The 25896-nt window shown below is 39.1% G+C and overlaps 1 long non-coding RNA gene across 1 annotated transcript; it reads left to right on the forward strand.

Moving 5' to 3' along the window:
* Nucleotides 1-25709, forward strand: LOC308200525. Its single transcript, XR_013955665.1, has 2 exons — nucleotides 1-1937; nucleotides 25523-25709. It is a non-coding gene; the product is annotated as an uncharacterized lncRNA (long non-coding RNA).
* Nucleotides 25710-25896: the final 187 nt, after the last annotated feature.

Consider the following 25896-nt stretch of genomic DNA (forward strand, 5'->3'; position numbering starts at 1 on the left):
CCTACATTTTCTTGTGTGTTTTTTTTTGTTTTGTTTTTTCCTCACAAAACAAGTACTGTTCATGAGACATTAACTCCCATTTAAAATTAGAAAAAAAAAAAAAAAAAAAAAAAAAGAAACGCCATTAGAAGAACTCTGCCATAATGGGGCTCCAAACAACATATATTTTGATATATTTAGAGATGTACTCCAATAACTTTCAAGCTAAAGGTTTCCTGAATCCTAGTTTTTTCCTCTATGGCTCAACTGGGATTTAATTAACATCAAAATTTCTCTCTCCATGCAATTCTCCACTTGAGAGCAGGGCTGAGGAAAGGAGCTTTGCTACAGGAGCAGGCATCTCTCTTGTATGGTGTAGAAAAGGCACTTGGTCATGCCCTCCTTTTAGGTCTAATTTCTGTTACCAAAGATTGCCTTCCTGTGCCACGAGGAACCTTGTCTGGGCTGGTCACGAGCAGTTGAAGCGCTCACGGTGCCAATCTCTGTGGCAGGTCAAGCCCTCCTGCCTTGAACAGCTGACCTCCGGGCTCCTGGCATTGGCACATGCAGGAGGAAAAAACAAACTGTTAGCACAAAATGGTATGTTTTGAGGGAGCATCATCTCCATGAGCAAAACAGAACGGGACCATGTGTGTAACGTCCCTGTGATAAGCTTCTAAAATCCTCACTGGAGCGTGATCTCATCGTTTTTGAGAAGTTACCACGATAGCCCTCCCCAAAAAAACAGTTGCTGTGCAAGTGATTAAATCGGGCAGGTGGATGTAAGGAGGCCAGGCTCAACGAGAAAACCATTTCTGTTCTTTCACGAACAAACTAGCTAGATAAGACAAGGCTGTCCCAAGAAGTATGACAAAAGATTATTTTCAGGCCAAGCCATGAGGATTAAGTCAGGGATGATTAAAAAGCCTGATGTTTAGAAAGTAAAACAAAGTTTCCTTCCCTCAGGCGTGAGATAAAGGGAATCTAGATTTAGAAATGCATATAGATACATATTTTGGTTAAATGGGTTTAAATTGGTCTAGCTGATGTGAGGGCAGTAGTTTCCTTTGACAAGGACAGTGCAGACATGTCAGACCGAGGCAGAAATGTTTGTAGCGACCATCTAATAGCCAGCTCAGTGCTGTGATGACAATATCTTATTACTCATAGTGAATAGCAATGTCAAAATAGCTGCTTGCCAAACTGCATAAATAGCGTGGGCATGTAAAACTTAAAATAGGCTCAAGTTTGCAAATCCTTTTTTTTCTGCTGAGGTCCCAAACTCATACAATCCCTTCGTCTTGATGCAGCACTGCTTTGATAAACCTGTGCAGCACTGACATTTGCCGTGGGGGCTAATATAGAAATAATCTACCTGTAATTAAAAAAGATAGATATCTTCCAGCTCAAAAATTACAGCTCATTACTTTCCTTGGTCTCATGTGAAAAGCAGTCTCATCTGTCTTGTCAAAAAATGTAATCCAGGAGTCTTGCCCATTTGAAAAGCATAAGAGTTTTACAGAAGGATGTCCAATAGGAAGGGGTGCTTGTATTTGGTGCGGGGAAAGAGTGAGAGGAAGCTGTGGCCTTCAATATGCCGTAACGTTACAGGAGACAGGCCGTGGCTCAGGCTGATTGCAAGGAAGCAGATGATTGCAATCACTTTGTCATTAGTCCAACCTGTGTTGCACTACAGAATATTTTAATAGCTGGTATTTGTTAAGACTTTGATGCAAGCAAAAGTAGCAGCTGAAGAGAATTCAGAGCCGCCTGTCTGAATGGCTGCTGCATCCTTTGGGGCGCTCAGCCACTGGACTGAAAGAGCCAGAGGAGGACCAGGCATGGGGAAGACCTTCCTGTGCGGACAAGACGTGGTACAACAGCACTCGCTTACTGTGCTGTAACTGGAGGGGAGGAACAGCACGGCATCCTGCTGAGGTAGTCCAGAAGACCTCACGGTGAGCATTTGGTGTTTCAGGGATGCTGTGGTGAGTAACTCAAATTGCTTTAGTATCTCATGGAGTTGTATCTCACTGCAATTACTAGCAAGACATGCAAGGAGTTTGTTCTGAATGTTACCTAATGCTCTCAGTTACTTAATATTTCCTGAAAGTACAGTGCTGTCATTGATGGGTTATTGAGAAGATTAAAATATGAAATGGCTCAGATTTCAACCTGGAGAATGAACACTGCAATGCATGCTACATTTTACAACCTGTGACTTAACTATGGCTTCTAAACCAAACATCTGCAAGCTACTCAACATATATGCTTCATCCACGGTGCACAGCCCATTTAAAACAAAACACATGTGAAATTAATAGAAAAGATCCTAGAGGAAAAACTCATCTTGGTCCCACACCCCTGTAACTAGTTCATGTGCTGGCAGTGTATTATAAGCAAACACTTAAACACTCAAACCTATTATTAAGTTCAGGGCCAAAAAGGCAAATCCCTTGACAGTTAAGGACTGAAATTGAGAATGGTGATGATAAAGGAACAGTCAAATAAAGAAAGGAGACCCAGACTAAACAATGAGATCCAGTGATGGGAAAGACATGTCTCTGAGGAAGTCCAGGGAGGGGAAATACACATCTCTTACTAGAATGTAGCAATACAGAGTTTAAATAAATAAATAACAGAGAGAGAGAATTTTCTGTTCTTTTACATACTAAGCCATCTGAACTTTTTTGGTTATCTTGTAAGGCTTTGATCTATGTGCCAGGCTTCTACTCGCCCTTGTTGTGCTATACTGAATTATCACTTTGGACTTAGCATAACTGGAACTATTTGAGCCTATTTTGAGCATCTTTAGTGATGTGGAATATATGGGGAAATAAAGTAAGTAGTGCTAAGGGAAGAACAGTTGCACATGAGATGCTCAAGAATTATATCCCTGTTAAGGTCTTGTGTAAGCTAGGGCAAAAGGTTACAGTGGAATTTGTGAAGTAAAGCTACTGGAAACGTCCCCTGGGCACAAGGCACTTTAACGTGAACAGCTTAACGCACATAAAAAGCTGTGTGCTCTTAGAGGCTCCTTAAACTGTTACCAGTCTTTAAATCTTGGGCTAGATAGTGCCCGAGTGATCAATTCTTAAGCACACGGCTTGCTGGCCTCTAATGCGGGAGAGTAGAAAGTGTTTTAAAATGCAGATCCTCCTGCTTCCAGTGAAGGCAGTGGCAAGGTGGCTATTAATTTCTGATCTCAGCAGTATCTGCGCTCCATTCGGCTGAACACTTAGGGGTGTGATTTAGAAGGAATTACAAAAATGAAAGACTAATTAGGGAAACAGTTCTTTTATTCAGGTCTGTTTATATGTAATGAAACTGGATAAATGACAAGATGCTGAGTGAACAGCATGGCTGATCTGAGGACGTTAAACGGATTTCCACAAAAAATCTTGGTTAATTTCCTTGAAATACATTATATTTAAGGGTATTTCACTTACATAAGTAATAGTTACCTATTAACACTGTAAAGAAATCTTCCACAAGAAGATGAAGTTTAAAAAAATATATATAAAGGAGGGCTTTTAAAACTCACAAATTTTTAATAATTACTTGCATCTCCAACAATTGTGGTGTTTTGGAACTGAGTTTTATATTAAAATGAAGCTCCAAATGTAGGAAACACACTTTGGTGTGGAAACTATGTCTATAAACTATATAATGAAATGTGACATATACAGTGTTGGCAAAATCGCAGAAACTGAAGCTTGTGCATAATGAATAGTGACAGTAGAAATTTTTGTTGTTGTTCCATCTAATGGTGTTTCATTTAATCTGGTGTGGAGCTATAAAGTCATATCAAGATCAGTGTTCTGATGTCTTTAACTCCTAAACAATTATCTGATCCAAAGCATTTTAATCTAGTAAGGGGCTATCCACCAGCATCAACTTTCAATCTAGAATGAAAAAGCCCAGGATGTGAGTTTGAAATGCAGCCAGTCAGACTTCATAATTTGTTGTCATGCCAAGTTGAAACATTTTAGGGGAGGAAAAAAGGCTGAAATGCTGTTTTCAAATCTATTTGATCCTTTATACTGTAAAATGCTCAATTACATGTCCATTATGGCACCAAACAATATGGCATTTAATATATTGAGAAGTTGTTGTATTTGATTATCTTTTGCCATAAACAAAAGAATTCCGTGTATTCATTTGTTGCTCAGTTTCTTAAGAAATAAAAACCAGTTCTGCTCCTTAGTAGTGAGTAAAATATTTTGTGACAACTTTTCTGATTTGTACTCTAATTAAGGAATTTTTGATTTGAATAAGATAAGCAATCAATGTACTAAGTGAAGGAGCAGCTGTTATCAATATTCTGTTTTCAAATAGATGGGGAAGCACAAGATATCAGTGATTACAATAAATGGTTGCAGAATCATGTAACTTTTTGAGTTTGGTGGTGTGGGAAGGGTGAGCTTTCTGGAAGAAATGATGCACTTTTTAGGATACTCTTATGCAGATCCCTCAAGGCTTGACAAAGATCACTGGAGAAGGCAGGTGACATTAGTTGGGATACACTGTGCTTTGGCAATCGTGTTCCTCCTCAGTCCTTGCTTATGAGTTAAGAGTAGAATGTTTTTTGGAGGGGAAAAAAAAAGTAATGATTCAAAACAATTTGAAAGAACCCTTACTGTTGCATATAACATTTGTATTAAATGTGCAACTTGTTTGGCAGCAAGCATGGCAACACAGGATGTGGTCCTTCCAAATCAGCTGGCGAGTCTCAGCTGTGGATAGGGAAATTAAATGATGTCTTGAGGTATTCCAAGTCAAAACAATTTTTACTCATTACAAATACATTGCCTTAAAGCACGCATTATGAATCTTGTGTAACGATGTACACAAACTCTTTAAACATTGGTGGTCTGTGAATTTGGGGAAATAACTAAAATTGCACTGAGACTCTTGCCTGCGTTTCCATAAAGGTGGTGATAGATGTGCTCTTGAAACTACTGTAGCTGAACAAAGTTTGTACGTAGACAATGTCTTTTAAGCAAGGGCCTATCTAGTACAACAAGGAAAACCATTTGAAATAATCTGGAACAGTAATTTACTAAATCACATTAAAATAGTTTCTACACCACCCCTAACACTGTGAAAAAAACAAAAAGAGGATGTAAACTGCCCTTAGCTATGTCTGTAATGATATTTAAAGATTTTTATTAAACATGGAAAAAATAAAAATAAATCAGTTGCAGTTTGCTGCAGTCATCCAGGTTATGTCCTGCACCCATAGAGTACAACAAGTTGTCTGCCATTCTATAAATTATTTTCTCATATTTTCTTTTCCTACCGATACTTTTAACCATTCAGAATCCCAGCCAGTTCATTTTCTTTCTCACCTTTACATTTGAAAATAGGATTTCCACATATTTGAACCAAATATATTTTAGTTTCCTTAGTATATCCCACCTCCCATCTGCCTTTCTGTTGTGATTTTGATTATTACTGATCAGAAAGGTTCAATGAAGATAGAGAAAGAAAAAGAAAGAAAATCATCTTTTGAGGACTCTCATAGGAAGGTCATGTTTTTTGAAAAAATTACTTTCCTTTTTTTAAGGAGGAAAGTGCGTGAGTTATCTGGATAGAAATAAAACACATTCATTCCAGCTGTTTGCTTTGCATTTTCAGAATGGGCAAATTATTTCTAAAAAAATATGAAATTGAGAGGAAGAAGTGATTATTTCAATAATGTACTGAGTCCAAAGCTTATCAATTAATAACCCATAGCTGCCTGTGTAGACAAATAGAGCTAAAGATCAGTATGATAATAATCCATATAGTCTACCCTGATTATGATGTTTTCAGGTGGTATTCTAGTTAGAAAAGTTAGTGTGTTAAACCTGTTTGAATATTTAAACTATCCCAGCCTAATGCATACTCTTTACTTAAAAATTAAAAAGAAAACAAAACAAAAAAAAGACTTAAAAATATGGAAATACGCAGGTGTAGGTCCATGGCTCTCCTAGCAGGGCATAGCTAGGTATGAAAGACAAAATTCCAGAAACTGAAAAATGTTGAATTTCTATTAACAGCATCTGACATCAACAAGATTGAAACCATCATCCAAATTAGAGTATTAGTTTTCAAGATGCAATTAATATTTCACTGTTTTCTATATAGACAGAACAGAGAAGGCTGTATTTTCTGTAAGATTCACTTCATTTCATTTTTCTCTTGTGTCTGTTTTTCTTCAATTTGGCTGCTTTCATATTTCAGCGTACAATTTGGAGGCAAAGTCTATAAACTGCATATGGAAGTAATGATAAAAAATAAGCATGCTGTTTGCAGAGAATAATCCCTGCTGAATTATCACCATATACCTTTGATTAGAAAGGCAGGCTCTGCTGGGATAAAATACACAAAGCCCTGTAGGGGTAGGGATACAGGTGAGGCTTCTCAGACATCTCTCCCAGTTAAACATGCTGAAGTGCAAGATTGTATCACTGTGCCTGAAAATAACCAGGACACTAATATGAAGGACACAAAGTCATCAATTATTAAGTATTTTGGATCAGAGTGTGTGCTAGACTTACCCTCTGGTAATGGGCTTTAGGAGTCAGTAGCCACGCTCTCCAAATGCAAGCTGTGGCAGGGCTGCACTTTAAAAGGTCTGTGCCCAAGGTGTCCACCCCTGGACACCCATGGGGCAGGTAACGGAGAGGGGGAGTGTTCTCCTGCACCCTGAGTGATGCTGCTATGTCTTGTCCTTGGTCTTTGAAACGAGCTCTTCCTGCTATTCACCTCTCCAGGTTAATAAAATACAATACCTTTCATCTCAAATGGTATTCCAATTGGTGTTTTTTAGCTTCTCAGCACGAGCTCATGTAGTTACACCGTGCTTCTGTCACCACTGAGTAGGATTTTCCTACTAGCAGGCCAACAGGCAGATGGCCTGGGCTACAGGGGTGCTCCTTGGGCAGGTGACAAAGCAGCAATGACTTCGGCACCTTCTGCTCTTCCCACCTTCTTCTTCCCATCCCTGAGTCCTGTCTTGGTTCTGTTCTTAATTAACAAGAACAACCACAACAACGACAAACATTTTAAAGAAGCCAAGAAATGTGTGAAGCATGTATTTGGTGGTGACTCAAACCTTTTTGTTACGGTCACTAACTGGGAAAATAAAGAAGGTCATTTTTGCTCACGGGCAGTTGGAGAGTTTAGCCAAAACCAGGCACCATTAAGTAAGGCAAGAAGGACGAATGGATATATTTATGTATATATTATATATTTAAATGTATTTAATGAATCTTCTCTCCCACTGCACAAGCCCTGAATGCAGATTTGTTTTATTGGCCATTTCACAGCTGTTGATTAAAATGGTTCACTACATAACTCCAGATGTGCTTATTTGGAGGAGTTTCACACAAAAGAATAGTCTAGTCCTCACCCAAGTCAAATCCTGATAACAGAAAAGGAATGAAATGACTTAGTGGTCAATTAAAATAAAACATATGCAAACTTTTTTTCCCAATGTACAGACAAGGGGAGGGAAGCAAATGAAGAGTGGTTAAAATGTTAATTAAAGGTCAAGTCCTGTGTCTCATAAAACATCAGACATTTAAAAAAAAAAAAAGCTTACAGAATAAAGTAAAATAATAGCATAAAATTGATGATAAACAGAAAAGTAGGAAAAGAAGCTTGCCGTAGGTATTAATATGAATAATAAAACATGTTTCAAATGTATGTGGAAGAAGAACCTAATAAGTAGAAAGCCAGGCCTCCAGGAGACAGCAAAATGAATTTATTGACTGAGGAAGCAGCCCTTGATAAATAATTAAAGAAATTATTTGCTTCATTGTTCTCTGGGGAGCTAAAGGGACAGATGCTGGCAGCTGCTATATATCTTCACGGATGCTGAAGGCAGCGTGTCATGAAGGACCTACAGTATCTGTAGAGAGGAAGAGGTGGAGCTGCAGCCAGGCACAGCTCTTGCACCGCTTGTGCAGGAATGAAAGGAGTTACGTGGAGAAAAAGAGGCCATGGGAGACGGACGTAAACTGAGGCTTCTCTTTGGATTTCTGGCTATGGCATTAGGACACGGCATTTTTTGAAGTAATACAGTCCAAGTCATCAAGTTAGACAAGTCAATTGCTAAGGGAGAAAAATAATAACAATCCTTTCTTCATTTGTGGAAACTAAGCAGCAGAAACATGAAAAATAAAATCCTTAAGGACTGAAGCACCTAGTAGTTCTTATGAGTTAATAGCTTGGGGTAAATATGACGATCCTTCCTTGCCGTTCTCAACCTGCTAACTTTGAATTAAACCACATTTTGTTGTCACTGTGATTTCACCTTCTGTTAGTGGCCTCAGGATTTAAGAATACACATTTTTCCCTGCTGAAAATATAGCTCGTGACAGGAACCTGGGTTTCAGCTCAGTTGCTTAACATGTTAATAGCAAAGTCTACACTATACTGCTTTTCCTTCTTCATGGAGAGTACTTGTTCAAAGACAATCTATTATATTCTAGTCTAAAAAGCCTTTGAAAGACAGGAAATAATGTACTGCTGGCAGAGCTGGGTTTTTGAGATGTATTGAATTTGCTGTGTAAATGCACAGCTTTATTAGCTCCAAAAGAGAAATAGAAGGAGAGGGACTTTCATTGACAAATGGTATCTTAGGTCATGAGTCAAGGATGCCTTTAAGAACATATCTAACTTAAAGCGCAGGAGTTGTTCTCGGGAAGGAATATTTTACTTTCTTGGAACATTTCTTGAAACCTCCCTGCCTGCACATTGGTCTGCAGGAAGACATGGAACTAGCACAGGAGGAAGGGAGAAATGTAAGGAAAGGGTAAAGATTTTTTTTATGCCCTTGTATAAAAAAGTTACACTCTTCCTTTGCTGTTCAACACTGTCTCCGCCTGGATCTCCTTTCTCTCAAAATCCCTTTGCATTACCGCAGTTATGCCAGATGGGAAAAACTATGGTATTAGATCAGACAGTCAAGTCCAGCTGTGCTAAAACATTAACAAGGAGGATGTATAATGGTTTATGCGTGTCTCAGCGTCTCTTCTTGTCTGTCCATGCCTGCACTCAGATGGAATGCATAAACTCAGCATGGACCAAATAAATAACTTTCACTACTGAAGGGTGAGCGTGCAACTCATGAGTGGTGGAGTACGGCAATGAGGTGAGGCAGGCATATATGATCATCTTCAGCACTGGAAAATTGATTCTCAACCTTTCACTGTGTCCACTGTATTTTCCGCTTCATCTGTCCAATAGATTGTCCAATAGATTGTCCTGGCAATCTACCAGGTTATGGCACCAGCTATACTGAGAATACGGTCCATAGTGTAAAACAGCCTTCCTGAAGTATGTTGTAAACTCAGAGAGTGAAAATACTCTCACTGAAGACCAACTAGACAACAAACAGTTGTTTTATCCTCCAAGGATACAGGATTTCGCCATTTGCTTGATTTGATTGTGAGATGAAAAAGACAAGTCCCATTACTCTGGAGGTGCCCTTCATCACGTGAAGCTGAAGATGTCAAGGTTAAGGAGAGTGAAGCCCCGGGTGTTTTGTTTGCCTGGAGCAAACAAGACTGAACAGGACAAAATCCCAACTGGGAAACACTGACAAATAGCTTGAGACAACGACATGAAAAATACTGGTGTTGGTTTTTTTTTGCGAAAAAAAATAAAAAATCAATGGGAATTCTTGGAGCTTTGTAGAAGTTCCCAGCCTCAGGAGCTGCCTGAGGTGGAGAAGTTTCCATTGCGCTTCCACATCTCATTTAAGATCCCTCTATAATCAAGGGAAAAGAAACTGCAGGAGCCTAATGGTCCCTGAGGAGCCTTTCTCTCTCTCATTGACTTCTTACCAATGAATCCAGATTGAGCAGTTCCCTTTCACTGATGGTTTGATGTCTGATCCAACCCAATATCCACCTTTAAATTTTAACAGCCTCAAAGGGTGTATAGCTTTTCATTTTAAAACATTGTTTTCTTGCATAGTGCTTCATTACAAGGTCTGAATCACTCAGTCCCTTCTTTTTGTCTCTTCTGCTTTGCTTTTGCCTCTTCATGTCTCTTCTGGATTGATTCTAGAGGATAAAAAACATATGAAGCACACAAATATTTAAACAGAAACACTTCTATTTGTGCATCACCCGGGTCACTGTAGCTTTTCATTTCTGCTCCTGTGAAGTGTCCAGATGTCAGCTGAAAAACCAGAAACAGAAATAAGAAGCTGTACAGCTACTTTTGAGGCATTCTTGAAACAGGTGAGCTGTGGGCCCAGAAAAACCTGCAAACAGCTGTATTGAAACTTACAATCCACGATTCTGCCATTGCTCAATTTGCTTTAAAGCTGGTGAAAGCCAGAGAAGCATTTTTTTTTTTCCCCATAGATATTTGGGAGAATTTTCCACTCTGTCACTGAGCTGTTCAGCTACTCCAGTGACGAGCTCTGCAGCTATAGATGAGATGGAAATGGTGGCATCGTTGCACTATGTTAAGCGAGCTCCATGATTACAATCGCTACAGTTCCTCTTCGAATTTAATGGAAAACTTTATATTGATGGGATGCATGATTAACAGGGATTTATAACAGAAGTTCTGTTAATGTGGAAAGCATATAAATCTGATGTGTCTTTATGTAATGCTATGTCTTTACTTGCTTATTTTCAGTTGGTTCAGTGTTCAACTCTGGTGGACAAACATTTGTGAGCAAAAACCAAATGGCCATGCAAAGAACGCTGGACTGCAATTCGCAGCTTTGTTGAATAGTTGCTTAAAAAGCCCTTACAATAAATTGCAGCTGCAGGAAAAATCAGATTAAAACACATTTATCCTCAGCTTTGGAAGTCTCCAGAATTAGCAGCTTCACTAACAGGTTATGGTGATGAAGGGTTTCCTCCTGACACTAGTGCAGAACCCTGTTTCAACCTGAGTCTGTAAAGCCAGCTCTGGATGTGACTCAGTATAAATTCTTAAATCCTTAAGTTTTTCTTGAACTTTTTTTTTTTCCTCACAGTTTTTTTCTATTTTAGAGGCCTTCACATATATGCACTGGCATAAGCGAGCAGAAAGCCAGGCAGTGTTTTGTGCCAGGAACCCCGGGCTCTGCGTTTCCTCTCCTCCTGGCCGCAGGAGCGGAGAACGGGGACAGCGAGGAGCTGAGCACCAGCACGGGGGCTGTGGGGGGAGCCCTGGTGGAGCCCCAGCATCCCAGACAGCCACGGCTGCGTGGTGCCACCGCTCCAGCCATGCACTGGGGACAGGTGGGCACTGAAGTGAGAGGCTTCTGATTTAGTCAGCGTGCAACCTAGCACTTGCACCCAAGGTATGCCTATAGTAAAGAAAATTCACCAGCAAGAGTACACTATTTCATTTTCCAGTCATTTCTGCCCTCTAGATCTATAATTCAATCTACTTTTATAAGGCTTACCAGAGCTTCCCTACTTTGTGCCAGGTGAGGGCCCTGTCCACATGTATTTGAAAACATGGCTGAGAGAATTCCAATGGAAAAAAAAAAAAAATGAAAGAAAAGAAAAAAAAATCAAACACAAAATAATCAAGTTTTCAATTTTCAATTAATTACATATTTTATTGACAGGAACAGAAGGAATCCACATTCCTGTTAAAGCTGTTTGGTCTGGTATATTGGGGTATTGATCAAAGTTACTGAGAGAAATGGTTGCCTTTGTGGGAGATTGCCTGAATAAAGATTTCGGTACTGGGCTCCCCAGCACTTAAAATGTTTCATTACTCAAGATCCTGGAGTATGAAGATTCTTTCAGTAGATGTGTTCTGCACTGAAATGTAATTGAAACATATATCCCGGGCAAGAGATGCCTTATACTACAATGAAATAAATACATTACATGGTAGACAGCATTCATATTGAAATAGGTAAATGGCTTGCCTATTAAAACATGACATATTAAATCAGGTACATCACTTGGAGCCCCAGAGTTCTAGGCAGTGCATTGACATAAATTTATTATTTAAAAAAAAAAAAAAAAGACGATTTTGCACTGCAAACTTTAAAGCCAAAGTCCTGCTTAGATGAGATACAAAATTTAGGGCGTCGTATGACAGAGCTGTCAAAATGGATTCCTTCTAAATTAATGTATTCCTTCATTAGAGTTTGGGTCTATGTTAGTTTTTCTGTCAGACTGTTTTGCATGTGAAGCACGTGAGCATAGTCACAGCATAAGAGGTAAAAGGTGTGACATGGAAAGAAAGAAACAAGAAAATGAATTCTTAATCATGAACTGAGTTTCATCTATGAAAATATCTGTAAATTGTATTTTGTCATTTCTTAGAAGCCTGAGTTTATTCTTTTTCTATTTCTTCATAACAAAATAAAAGTGTAGAACAATTATTCCAAATACAAATGCTTTTGTAATTAGCACAAAAGAGAAGGTGCAATTTTAAAAATTCATCTCTCAGCTGTATCTCAAATGTTGATGTCTTAAAGTCTTCCTGCACTAATCTGCAGGCACTTTTCTTGTTCTGGTTTCAAAGAGTATAGATAAGTGTCTAAATTAATATCCATTATTTCTTTTAAGTACTACTTAAGCATGGTTGAGAGCAGTCTGAGGCAAACACTTGATTAAAATGGGTATCACCATGTCAGTCAAAGCTCGTGTGTTTGCAAAGAGATGAAGCAGCATGTTGATTTATTCACATATATATCACAACAATCTTTTTTCCTTTTCTTTTCTTTTTCCATTACTAGATAGTAGCGCAGTGCAATATTTTGTATGTCAAAATAAGACAATGTTCTATCCACATTCCCTTCCCCGGGGTTTGAGTTTGTCTGTCAACAGAGCAGAAGACAGAGCTGATAATGGTAAAGACAGAGCAGAATTCCTTTCTCTGAAAATAACTGCATGTGAATTCTTTGTGGGAACAGTCCTCAAAATGCCTGCAGGCTGGGACCCCAGCCCAGCCCCATACTTAGCAGTCAGGGTTTGACTTGCAGTTCCACCTTTGTTTCACTAGTCTCACTCATTAAAAGGAAAAAATAAAATAAAATCGTTTTCTTTCCTTGCTAAAATTCATTGAAATGCAGCCCCTGAAATTTCAAACACAGATGATTATCTGTACTGATGGAGACAAAGAGGTGTTTTTCCTTATAGTTGTTCTTTTTTTTTTTAATCTTTTTTCTCCTTTTTGGCTTAGGAAAGTAAAAGATGTCTCAGCGGTATGCAGGAGTCAGTACGGTCAGTTAGACCGCTGATCCCCGCTCCCCCTGGCTGTGAGTCCTGCACCACCACCTCAGCTCCTCCCTGCCATTGCAGGGCAAGACGTTATGCTGTGGGCCTGGTATTACTCCTTGGCAATCACAGACAAGAAAATCTCCTTTTAATTTAAGATCTTACTTGAAAAAGAGTACCATAGTTTTGCTGGCTTGTACAATAGCAAGGCCACAGCAAATCCTGGGAGAGACAGCAGGCGGATGTAAAGAAGTGTCTGGAGATTCTCACTCGGTCCCCAAAGTGCAGCGCTTTTCTGTGTCTTCCCTGATGGACCACAGCAACTGGGATCTGGATTTGTGAGGAAAACATTGCATGTTTGACCCAAAGTTTCATGACTGGCTTCTCCCAGCTGCTTGCTTGGGTCCTGCATCATAAGGCAGATGCTAGCTGTTAAGGAGAGAAAATCGTGGTACCCAGAGAAAGCGTATGAATCATGAAAGCCAGTCTTTGGATCTGGTATTTATGTCCCCAGTGGGAGTTATTTCCCTCAGAGCTTTGCAGGTGGGTCACAGTAGCAAGGTGAATTTGGTCTGATGGCACAAGAGGAGCACTTTCTGTCACCTCTTCTGCATTTGGATGGCCTTTCTTCACCACAGAAAAGAAGCGTGCTAGGGAAGTTACAAGGCCGGGGGATTAAACATGTAGAGATTCACTGCTGGTGGCAGCCCTGCAACAAACACAGTGGCAAAGTGCACAGTCTACCCGAGTAATTGCCCAGAGTTCCCAAAAATCTGTAATTAACAAAGATGATCAGTCAACATGGATCCTTTATATTTGTCTTTCTTTCCATATGCCCGTAAGAATGACATAATGAACCATTAAATAATATCCATACCCCAGGGCAGATTTGCTATTGGGTCAAATTATCAGAGCTCCACTGTAAATATTGGTTCTGTGTCAGTAGAAGCATCTTACGCTATCTTACAGGCTCACATTTCTCATGCCTGTCTAAGAGGGGGCTCTATTTTAGTGATGGATGAGGAAATTGTGAGGGTAAACAACTCTTTGATCTAGCAGGAAAAAAAAAAAAAAAAAAGATATTAAAAAGATCTTGCTGAAGTGAGGCTAATTCAAAATTGAAATGAACATTTTTAGCCATTAAAATACCTTATCTTGGAGTTAAATGGTCTTTCTGCTGTGATACCCTTGAATCAAAAGCAGTCATCTTTGAGAAAGTACAGCCAAAGAGAATGGGCTTGATGAACAAATTACTGACTAAGACTGTTCAGCCCACATTACCACATCATCCAGCGTGACACACAATGATTATAGTGGTTTGATCTAAAAATGTGTGTGTGTTATGTGTATTCCATAATTTTGTATATTCTCATGTATATTCCATAATTTTGAAATTAGTTTTGGAGATGCTTATAGAGGAAGCTACAACAAGCATTCAAATATTATGTTTGAAATAAGAAACAACTGGTTATTTGGATGCTAAAAATATTAAAGAAAAGACTAAGAACCATTTTTATTCCATCTGCAGTATCTGGAGAGAACATGCAGGATGGTTAGGAAGATAGTGGCAGTCTAAGCAAGAGAAATGGTGGAACCTTTCTCCTGGGGAAGAAAATGGAAGAAAAATACAAAAAGAAAATGGAAAAGAAACAGTAATAGCTAGCCCAAAAACATGTGAGAATATTTTCCTACTTTTAATTATTTTAAATTTTTCTGTAGTTTCATGCCTGAGAAGTCCTGGATTTTTTGTTCCCGAGTTCAGTTTTGCATCTTGTCATTAATGTTGAAGGATAATTCTTCTGCCTTTTCTTTGTAAAGAGGATGAAGAAAAACTCTGTAGCTCTTGCTGGCTGGAAATCAATGACACTTTTACCCCTGACTTCACTGGAAGCAAGATCAAAGTTTATAATAATTTGTTTAGCTTTTATGGTTAATAATTATTATTTATTGCTGCATCAGTGCTGCAGCAAGATCCCTAAAATGAGCTGTAAGCTAGGAAAGGTAACATTGCCCTGCTCCCCTAGGATGCTGCAATAACAAGACAGGGGCTCCGAGAAGGTAAAACAGGATTTTGGTACAGGCAACCATCAGGCTGATGGTTGTAGATGAAAGAATCAAATGCAGCCCTTGCTGCCAGTGCCTAATACTTCAGAGAGACCATTCAAAAAACCACAGTCCAGTCCAGCAGTGTGAAAATATATAGATGTTGTAATATAATGTCGGGACTGTATGAGTAAGACTGAATAATCTGATGGCTGTCTGGCTCTAGTCCCTAAGTTAAAACTTACTGTCTGCTTTAACTTGCACATTGAATTTTTTTGTTCCCTAGGCTTGTTGGCAGCATTATATATACAGCATGTACCACTGGTCTGGCTATGGGTTTTCTTTTCCTTCTACTGCTTCATCTCTAATATTCTAGGGAAGATTATTTTGAGATCCAAAACACATGACAGAAATCGTTGTACGTTTCCTCCAGTCAGAATAAGTGCCATCCTCAAACGTTAGCATGTATTTGATGTTTAAGCTTGGTGTTTGGTTTTGTTGTTTTTTTGTTGTTTTTTTTTTATTGTTGCTTTTTTTGCCCTACAAACTGGTGTAAATACCTGGGGGAGGTAATGCTGTTCTGTAATCATCGAGGTTGCTCAGAGACATAGTGGTTGGCCAGGCAGTGCTCCCTTCTGGGATCTTCTCTTCTGCTCTTGATGTCCCCAGACAGAAACATCACTTTCCATCTCTTTCTTCTTATTATTCAGCAGGCATCTTTTCAGGTACAAAATGGGAAGAGAATGTTATTGTAGGTTATAACTAATTTTCAGACACAAAATTCTACTTTTAACAAAATAGCTACCCGATCCATACACTTGCATATGTGCTATGCAGATGTTAGACATTTTACTATCTGCATATTTAAATTTCTCTATTAAATCCATAGCCAGAGGGACCGACGCCACCAGCCGAACTCTTTGAACTTTTGGCTTTCACCAAAATTTCTCTGAAGTTTGGGTCAACTTCATTTTAGGTCAAGATTTAACAATTTTTCCTATCCCGAACATACCTCTGCATAATTGTAAGCTGTGGCTGTTTGAAGTACTTGGGAAATTATTTATGCCCAATAGCTGGGATTTCCTAAGAAGCTGAAGAAAGTTAGGCATTAAAATCTAATCAGACTTTAATGGGAACCAGGTACTTCAACACAATGAATAGTTCAAACTTACAGAAAATCCTGTGGACTGCAAACTAGGCTAACAGCTACAAAATGTGTGCATGGAGACTTCGGCATCCTTCTGCAAATGCCATTGAAAAGATTGAGGTTGTTTTCCAAAACACACAGTGGAGGAAAACAAGCATATAAACATAATAATGGCAGTCTGTGAAAAATATTGCAAGGGAAATTTCATTCCACTTTATTCCCAGCAAATGGGGAGAGTGTCAGTAGCTTTTCCTGCAAGATGGAAATTTTGCAGGGCTTTTTCAAAATATTCTGTTCTTTGGTCCTAAAGGAATTCTTAATCAAGCAACAATTACACCTGGATTTACAACTTCTTACCCCCCTCTTCCAACCCCCACTTGTTCTTCTTCCATTTTTTTATTTTATTATTTTTTTTTGTTAATGCTGAATTTATACTGAGAAACCTTAGAGACAGATCTACGCCTGGTATTGGCATTTTTGTGTGTTTTTCACACAGAATCCATTTTCTGAGTGTTAAGGAAGCACTGGCAAGTTTGCTGGCATCCACAGCCAAGACATATATAAAAAGTAATCAAATAGGAAAGTAAGACATATGCTGATGTTGATGGCAATAGAAAGCTAAGGTCACTGAAGTCATTCAGGAGAATGGCTGTAAGTTTTGATTATCCTTAGAGTAAGTATCGTCTCAATTTCAAATGTGAAAGAACATACAGCAGTTACTAGAAAGGGTCTAATTCTTGCTTCGTTAATTTTACTCCACTGAGTTGACAGAAATCAGCTGATAATTTATCTTGGGGACTCAGGAGAGGTACTCCCAATTTATTTTAATGTAAAGGAGAGGAGAATCAGGCTTAAAGCCTGTTTTTGCTGTAAACTGTTTATACAACTATATTCCTATTAATTGTGCTTGGAAGAAGAGCTTGTGCGATACAACATTTCTGGGGAATTTTACTCACCTGTTCATCTTTTCTGGGTTTGAAAAATAACTCCTTTCTATTTTCAAACAATATGCAGTAGTTCAATGTCAAAGACAAATGCTTACTGCAATATTTAGACTTAAATTATATCATCCTGGAGGTCTAAAAGGGGGGAACATGATGTGTGTTTCTTGTTCATTGGAGGTATGATCTGTGTGCACCTGTGCTGCATCTCTCACAAGTCCATACCCCTGCCAGTACACGTTTTTTACAGTAGGTTGGATTAAGCCTTCAAACAAATTTTGTCTAAATCTTTGTATGGTGACTCTGATACCCAGCTAGGTGCTGTAGGAGGCAGAGCTGGTTCTTCGGCACCGGTGTAGCCTGAAACTGAAGAGACCGTGCAGTACCATGTCTTTCCCTGGCCTAAATCAGTGAAGCCGCACGTAGTCACTGAGGTTCGTGCCAGCTCAAGGCCTGGTGTTTTAGTTTGAAATATGAAGAACTGCAGCCTGGTGCGGTCACCCAGCTGCGGAGCCTGCCTGCATGAACACACCGGGCAGTTTGGCACCCATGGCCCTTGGTATCTCATCTGCAGGGCCTGCAGCAGGCCGCAGTCCTCCAAACCTGAGGGCATCAGCCTCCACTACTCCTCAGACCGTGCTCCTGCCACTGAATGTGCCGAGAGCAAGGGGAGTCTCCTATGCCCCCTTGGGTTCCTTGGTGGTCCTTCTCTTTAAACTGACAGCCCATTTTTCTATTTTCTTCTTGAGGCTGAGAAAAACATCCTTTTCCTTTCATGCAAGCAATTCTAAGCACAGCCTTAAATCCCTTTTCGCAGCCCACACTCGGTGCCTGCACTCCTGAATGCAGCCTGGGACTGCGAGAGAAGGAGAAAGTGTGGAGGAAAATACAGAAAATGGGTAGTCTGCATCTGGGCAGGCCTTGTAGGCACGTGCCCTGGGGTAATCCACTTTCCTCCTCTGTTATACTGAGTCTGATGTTGCAGGTGCTGAAATGCAACTAATTCAGCATCCACTTATTGGTCTCCAAAATAATCAATGTCTTCTTTTAAAGACAACAGCAAATTGCATAGACTTTGTAACTGAAAAACCCGAATGCATTAAGTCATCAGAAAAACAGGAATTACACATGTTCATTGCAGAACCCTTAAATGCCTGCTTCTAATTTCATTCCAAATGTGTGTCTTCAAATGCAATACACAGCTTACATAGTGCAAATATACAATATAGCAAAATGATGTTTATTTCCATAGTCCCCAGTCTGCAAACACTTACAAATACATTCAAGCTCAGATATATGACTACTCCCACTGGTTTGTAAAATTAAGCGTGCACATAAACTCTACCAGCATCAGAGCCTTAATTTGTGTTCCCGTGAACTGGCAAGGGGCCCATATTCTATGTAACTTTAATTCCACGAGACAGTCTCTGTGCTGAGAGAAACACATTTTAAAAATGGAGTGTCTGTATTAACAAGCACTTCCATGAGCAATGAAACTAATGAAGCCTGCTTTCTTATGGGTTTGTGTCTTGTAGTTGGATTTTTGTGTCTTGTAGTTGGATTCTCTGGTGCCTAATAAAGTGAAAACTCCATCTGAAGTTTTTTACACAAAGGAGACATTCATAACATCTCCTTCCTGTATAGGAGGAAAGGGAGAGGACAAAGGAAGGTATTTTGAGATTTAAAAAAAAAAAAAAAAAGCGTTACTAATGTACTAATGCCAATTTGAATCCATTCTTGCTTTTGTGGAACTTGGAGAAATGTCTTATTTTTAAGATGGACACGTGATCGCTGAAAATTGGTTAAAATTGGTCATGGAGTTCAAAAGGTTTATATGATGGAGGAAAAGACAGCATGACGAGGTGGATTCAATAGGTCTTGTATTTTTCTAGGCAAGCAGGACTATAATTTTTAAATTCTTGACCAATTCCAAGGTGTATTAGGATGACAAAGGCATATGTGAAGAGAAAAACAATTTTTATTACAATGCCAGTAATTTACAATTCTCTCCTAAGACAGGTGTAAGTGAAGGAAATAACGTCTAGATATTTCATATTAAGTACATTTCAAGAATTCTTTGGGTCACACAAAACTAAATTCTTGTGTTTGCTTTGTGGACAAGCTGGACCCCTCAGTTCCTTTCTCTGGTTAGTCCCGTGGGGAGAAGTGTATATTATGAAAACCCATCATTTCGGAAAGCTGGGTAGGATTTTCTTATGCAGAATGCCCATATCAGTTGAGACTTCTGTTTCAAAATGCTCAGCAATAAGCCAAGACTGTTTGAGTTTGAAAAATGCTATTAGGCATATTCAATATTAACATCTCAGGCTCCAGCAGGAAGCCTACAATTGATAAATAGACACTTCATTTGAACTTGGCACAACCTTCAGTCAGCTCTGCGTAACTCGGGATGGTATTACAGATTGTGAACAGAGCAGCATACATTAAAGACAGGCCAGGTGATATCAATTCAGCAACCTGCTAATTTCAATATAAAATATTTCCCCATGTACAGGAGAGTATGTTTACTCCAGGGATAAGTACAATACTTGGACATTCTGTTATGTTTAGAGAGGCAATCAAAATGTAACCGAAGATCTCTCAGAAGACAGAAGCTTGTTTCTCCCCTTTCTGTAATATCTATTAAAACCACATTTCAAAATCTCCCAACGTTTCTTAGCTTCTTCTGTACTTGCAAGGATCCAGATGCCCCAGAAAAGTCCTCTCCTTGTATGATTTAAATATATATTACATATTTTAATTGGTATAAAGTAGTTAAGGCTTAACCTAAAGGCCACTGAAATCTTACAGGATGTAACTTAAATTTCTTACTAATATTTAATATTATTTAATATGCATATTTTAATACTGGTGCAAAGACATTGAGAGAAACTAATAAGAATTAATAGCTTAAATGTAATTTCAAAGCCGTGGATTTAGGTACTCTCTTAAATCAGATTCTCAAAACTAATCTGTAATTGGTAACTGACCCAAGTCTGGTGGCTATAATGTGCTGCGCCCGGTATCCTTTTCGTGGCTTGAAGGCATCAGTCTCAGCCTAGCAATTTTTCTTCTTTGTGAAAAATATTCATATCTGGATCTCACCTGAGTCTTTTTTATTAAGATATTGCACACTTCAAAAACTAGATTCATATCATGTTATAGCATATGGAAAAATGAAGGGGAAGGAGAGGAATATACATGCCAGTTAATGGATGCAGAGAGGAGAGGTTGTAAAAGGCGATGTTATCTATCAGAAGAACAAAGGAGGAGTGATATCACTGAGAAGGCTGATGGAAAATCAATTCCATAACATGCCATTAGTCTGTTAATATCAGACAACTTAAGCCTGGGATCCTTGCTGTGGACATAATGCAATATTCAGCATTTGCAATACAGCTGTACAGAGAGTAAATTAAGTGGCTTTTTTTTTTTTTTGGTTGGTTGGTTGTTTTTTGTTTGTTTGTTTGTTTTTAGGAACAGAATAGCTATAGGAAATGAGGTACCCTGAAATACAGCCCCTGTGCCAGCTGACCTCTCTACTGCAGGCTCAACGTGTCTTTCTAATGTCTTCAGAAGCAAGGTACAAAAGGACAGAAGGAAAACTTTGTCCTTACTTTTGAGGCCACTTACTTCACCTTCCAGGTCAGCAAGGACATGGTAGAGCAAGGATTCTGTAGCAGAGAGATCTGTTGCTCTATCAACAGATACTTAAATAAAGCCATGAGTAGACTTCTTCCTGGTATGGGGAGCCGTAAATCTTTGAATGTTAGTGAAAATATTTCTGGATGGGAGGAATAAACACTTCCAGATCCCCATAAACCATGCAAAAGAGGCTTCTACTCACTTTCACTACTCACTTGCTTTTAAATTTACAGTCTTAACAGGGCCTAATATAATCTGTGGATGATGGTGGCTATAAGGGCAAAATAAGAAGGGTTTGTATCAGACAGCCAATGCTTCGCAGCCCCACGGCACGGCAGCGGGACCCTGCAGCCCCCGGTGCCTGCCCAGGAGCGTTGGGGCGGTGCTGGAGGACACCGACGCCTGCAGCTGCAGCAACCAAGATCCCCCAAGATCTTCCCAAAACCGCAGGGAAGTCCCAGTTCAAGTCACGCTGCCGATTTCCAGCAATGTCCAGACAGAGACCTGGCTCCTTCCTGCTGGCCTTTCCAGCAAGCACATTTTTAACACAAGCTGTGGCTTTCAAACCCAGGATGTCTTGACTTCATTTCTCACTGCCACCCCCGCACCTCTCTGTGTATTGCAATAACTTTCATTTTTCCATCCTTCCCTGTGCCTCTGGAAAGGCAATTCATTTCCTAAGAACGAGTAATGGCTCTCTGAGTCCCAGCACACGCCAGCTGCTTGCAAAAATAGTCAAAATCTTGACAAGTGCTCACCAAAATGCATGAAATGTGATGCATCTTCTTTACGACATAGATTAACATTCACTGTATCCCATATATACATGTTTTCAGAAAGTTTACCATGTGCAATATCCCTATAGGACATTTTCAACTGCTTTTACATGAAGCTGAATAACATGCGTGGCTTTTTCTTCTCGTAACCAAATTCTACAGATTTCCCAATAGAACATCAAATTCTTCTGGAAAAGTGGGTACTTTCTTAAGCTCCTCTTATTTTAGCTAGAATGGTAAATTCTTCATCTAGCAGTTACAATATCAAACAGGATCATACCTGCAAGTTTTGCTCCTTTTTTTTTTTTTTTTTTTCTGGGGGAGGGGGAAAGTAATTATGTTTTAATGGCCAAAAAGAGTATTTTTTTCATACTGATTGTAAGTTCATGGAGGCTCTGACAGGAGTTTGGATGGAGTACATGGGAAAGGTCTGCCACAATTCCAAGGGGAGTCCATCAGGGTCTGTTTTTATTAAGTTTAACACCAACTATATTTCTTATGGAGTTATTTTCCTCTCTGAGGATAATTTGTCAGAATCAGACAGGCTATTCATTTCTCCCGCTTGTAAATACCCGGTGTGTGCTCCATCACCAGCACACTGTTCTGAAGTACAGGGGGACTCATAAAAGCACGCAAAGGTCTTATTAATAACTAAGGGACATTGGGCTTGGGTTTTTTCATGTTAATTTTTAGAAATTAAATTATTGGCTCCATCTTTATTTGCCATGCAAATGCCAGTCATCCACTTTGCATGACCTAATAAGCTTCTGGATCCTCAGCAACGCTTAAAAAAATGCCTAGCACTTGGTTTTCATCTTCTATATCTGGATGAGCTTGCCACCCCAGGGACTAAGGCAACATATTCTAGGGGCACCAAATGTTCTGTGCCCTCCAAGCAGGAATTACTGTGCTCTTTAATTAAACAGATAAATAATATGCATATCTACCACTCAGACTTGTGTCCGTCAGCTTTCTGTCAGCATCTTCTGTTTTAAAAAAACATCCATGCTCCACTGATGGAGACCACTGAGCTGCACTCTTTTAATAGACTTCCACCAATTTATGTTAGTCCAGGCTGTGACTTAACAAAAGCATTGTATTTAGTCTGATGTAATACTTGAGGTGAAATGCTGGTTTTGTATGAATAAGGAACAATATTAGTGAATGGTAGATTTTTTAAAAAAATCTTTATCTTTCAACATAATTTGTTTTTCCTGTTAGTAAAAGGATAGTCTAGTTTTTATTTACAGAAAGAAAAGCTTAACAAAAATCATTTTCCTCAAAATTCATTGAAAACATTGCTGTGGGATATAATTAAACCCCTATACTTCAACTTGCAACAGAGCCACATTTCTCAAGGCTGTGGTCTCACAAAAATTTGTTCTTTCTCAGCTTTATATAATGGATAGTCTTCACCAGGAATGAAACACTTGTCCCCATTAAATAGTGTATATATATATGTGTGTATATATATATATATATAAAATAAAAGATTCCCTTTGCTCTCATTGAAACTAATATTCACCACAATCAGCAAATGAATGGAAAAAGTTTGTATGTGTGTTTAAGTCTTTGAGATATCAGTCTAAACTAAAAGAACATAAGATCTAGATCTGCAGATCATTGCTCCTATGACTAAAATACTCTTTGAACAATTCTTAAGACCAAAATGATGTTAGGTTTGGGATATATCTGGCTAAATGATGTTAGGTTTGAGCACTATCTCAATCCATCCTCCACTGGAAATGGGGGACAAGTTTTCCAGACAATTTTATCAAACTAAACACATAAATGCATAAATTTAAGTCCTCTGTATAAAATATATCCTTGAAAAATACTGCTGGGTATAGCAGTGTAAAACAGTTTGGAAGCCAGGAGGTTAATCTGGTTTGTAGATTCAGTCATGTGCTAGGATGCCAGGAATAAAGTTGATTAGGCAACCTTAATTGGCTACTATCTTAATTATGGTGTGTATTTGCCATTGAATTCTGTGTCCTTTGAAATCCACCCTAAATTTGTGATACAACACAGGTTTTAAACAATACAAAACTAAAATGTCAGAATGTAAGTTTGATTTGAATGCCTCAATCTTTTTGTTTGCCTATAAAGCTCTAGGTAAACTGTAGCACTGAGGAAATAAATAATAAAATATGACAATTAATAATTGATTATATTTCTTGATCTCACCATTTCACATTCAGTGACCTACCTGGCCTCCTCTAAGACTACAAAGATTACCTGTCAGCAAATATCTTTTAATGGTTGCTTTTACCTCTTGTTCACTAGCATTGTTGACCCCATTCACATCCTATAATGTAATTTTAATGATGACTTTGTAATCAAGGAGGGTGTGTCTGAGGGACCTGTAGCTAAGATTCAGGCAAACTCCAAAGCAGCCGTGCATCCCCTTCCCCTTACATTAGGAGTACGAGTGGATTTAATATTAGTTAAAACGGTAAACATGTTAAGCACACAGGGGCCATTGATTACAGCGTAATTCACAGAAATTCATTATCTCTCTGGAAATTTACTCATGTGTGCCCAAAAGGTGGTTTGCAGGAGGAGCCTTGTTCTGCTGCTGTGAAGGGCACGGGAAATGTAATGCGGCAGGCACCGGGGATCCAGAGCCACTAAGTCTGCATCCACCCAGAGGAGCTGGCTTACCACACAGATCATGGCACACAGGATTGAGTTTTTGGTGTTTTTCTGAGGCTTTTTGAAGTTGTTAAGTAGCAAAGATCTGAATGAGAAAGCCATATGTCCATTTTCTTTTGGATAGTTTACAAAATAACCTCCAAAGTCAGTTCACTGCAGCAATAAGCTATTCTGAAATTAAATGACAGTCACTAAGAGAGAAATCTGGACTAAAATGCTACCCAGAAAGAAATTGATTCCATATTTGACATGAAATTGTATTTATGAATGTAGTTATTATTATGTTTGACAACTTGCTATGGTTCTTATAAAAATACAGTTAAGGGAATAAAATTAAGAATATTAATACTGTACGAATTAGCAACCTGGAATAAGCTCTTTTGAAAGGAAATGTATGTTCACACATATATACATGTGCATGTGTACATTCCTCACGTGACCCGTACACATCCATGCATATCTAATATGATTACTTATATCTTATATATCCTGAACTTCTGCAGAGTTGGCAACAGTCCCCTGCAAATGTGGAAGCCCATGGATTGTAGCAGATTCCAGCACTGCTTAATGAATTTCTCTGGTCACAGAAAATAAGAAATCAGGAGGAGGAGACACCAGGAGAAAATTACCCAAAGCTATGCAGTAGTATCCAGAGAGATATTAACAAAGCTGGCAAAAAGGAGCAGAGTAGGTTTCCAAATCCAATAGGTATCACAGGCCTTGCAGAGCGAGGCGGAGGTTGATGGGGTTTCCATGCTAATCCTCTCAGTACCACCTTCAGAAATATCCATTTCTATAGATGTGTAGACAGTTGTCTGGGAAATGGTATTGGTATTTTGGGAAGTGATGAAAATATCCTGTTTTTAACCCCAGGGAAGGAGCAGCAGGGGTGAAATAGAAGGCTGCTGAATCAGGAAGCTCGGTCGTCTCTTAGCACAGGGGTGTCTGAAATATAGCTGCAGCTCCTGGGATGTGATGGTAGAAACATCCGCTCCTTCAGTGCCTTGTAGGCTTTGCTGCAGATCTTCTAATGCAAACTTTTGTGATTTAAGCTATTGAACTGCTGGCAATTAAAAAGAGTCAAAGTGAAAATAGCCATTTCCTTCTACTACTTATCATGCCGACCATTACTGTCTCATGCTTTCTTTTCAGGTAAATTTGCCTGAATCCATCCCTGCATCTGCCTTCGTTGAATGTTTTCTAGCACAATGCAAATGATCAGTAACAAAGAAAATAATAGGATCATCACAGTCTCTGGTAAGAAGGAACAAGGAACATTGCCCTTTAACTGCTTGCTCAGCAATTAGCAGGATAAAATTGCTTTGTTCACTTGGGGGTTCAGCTACCAGCAACTTCTAGAGCTTTCTAGCTCAGCCTGCTCAAGCTGGATTAAATGAGCAATAGTCTCTCCCAGGAGAGCTCCAGGAAGGCCTGTGGCCCTCAGAGACCATAATCTGCTTTTGGAGCCTGATCCAGTCCCTCAGCAATGCGATCTAGCACTTGGGAATACTGTGCGCGGTGTCTCA

The sequence above is a fragment of the Anser brachyrhynchus genome (assembly GCF_964034855.1).
Source record: "Anser brachyrhynchus genome assembly, chromosome: 10".
NCBI lineage: Eukaryota > Metazoa > Chordata > Aves > Anseriformes > Anatidae > Anser > Anser brachyrhynchus.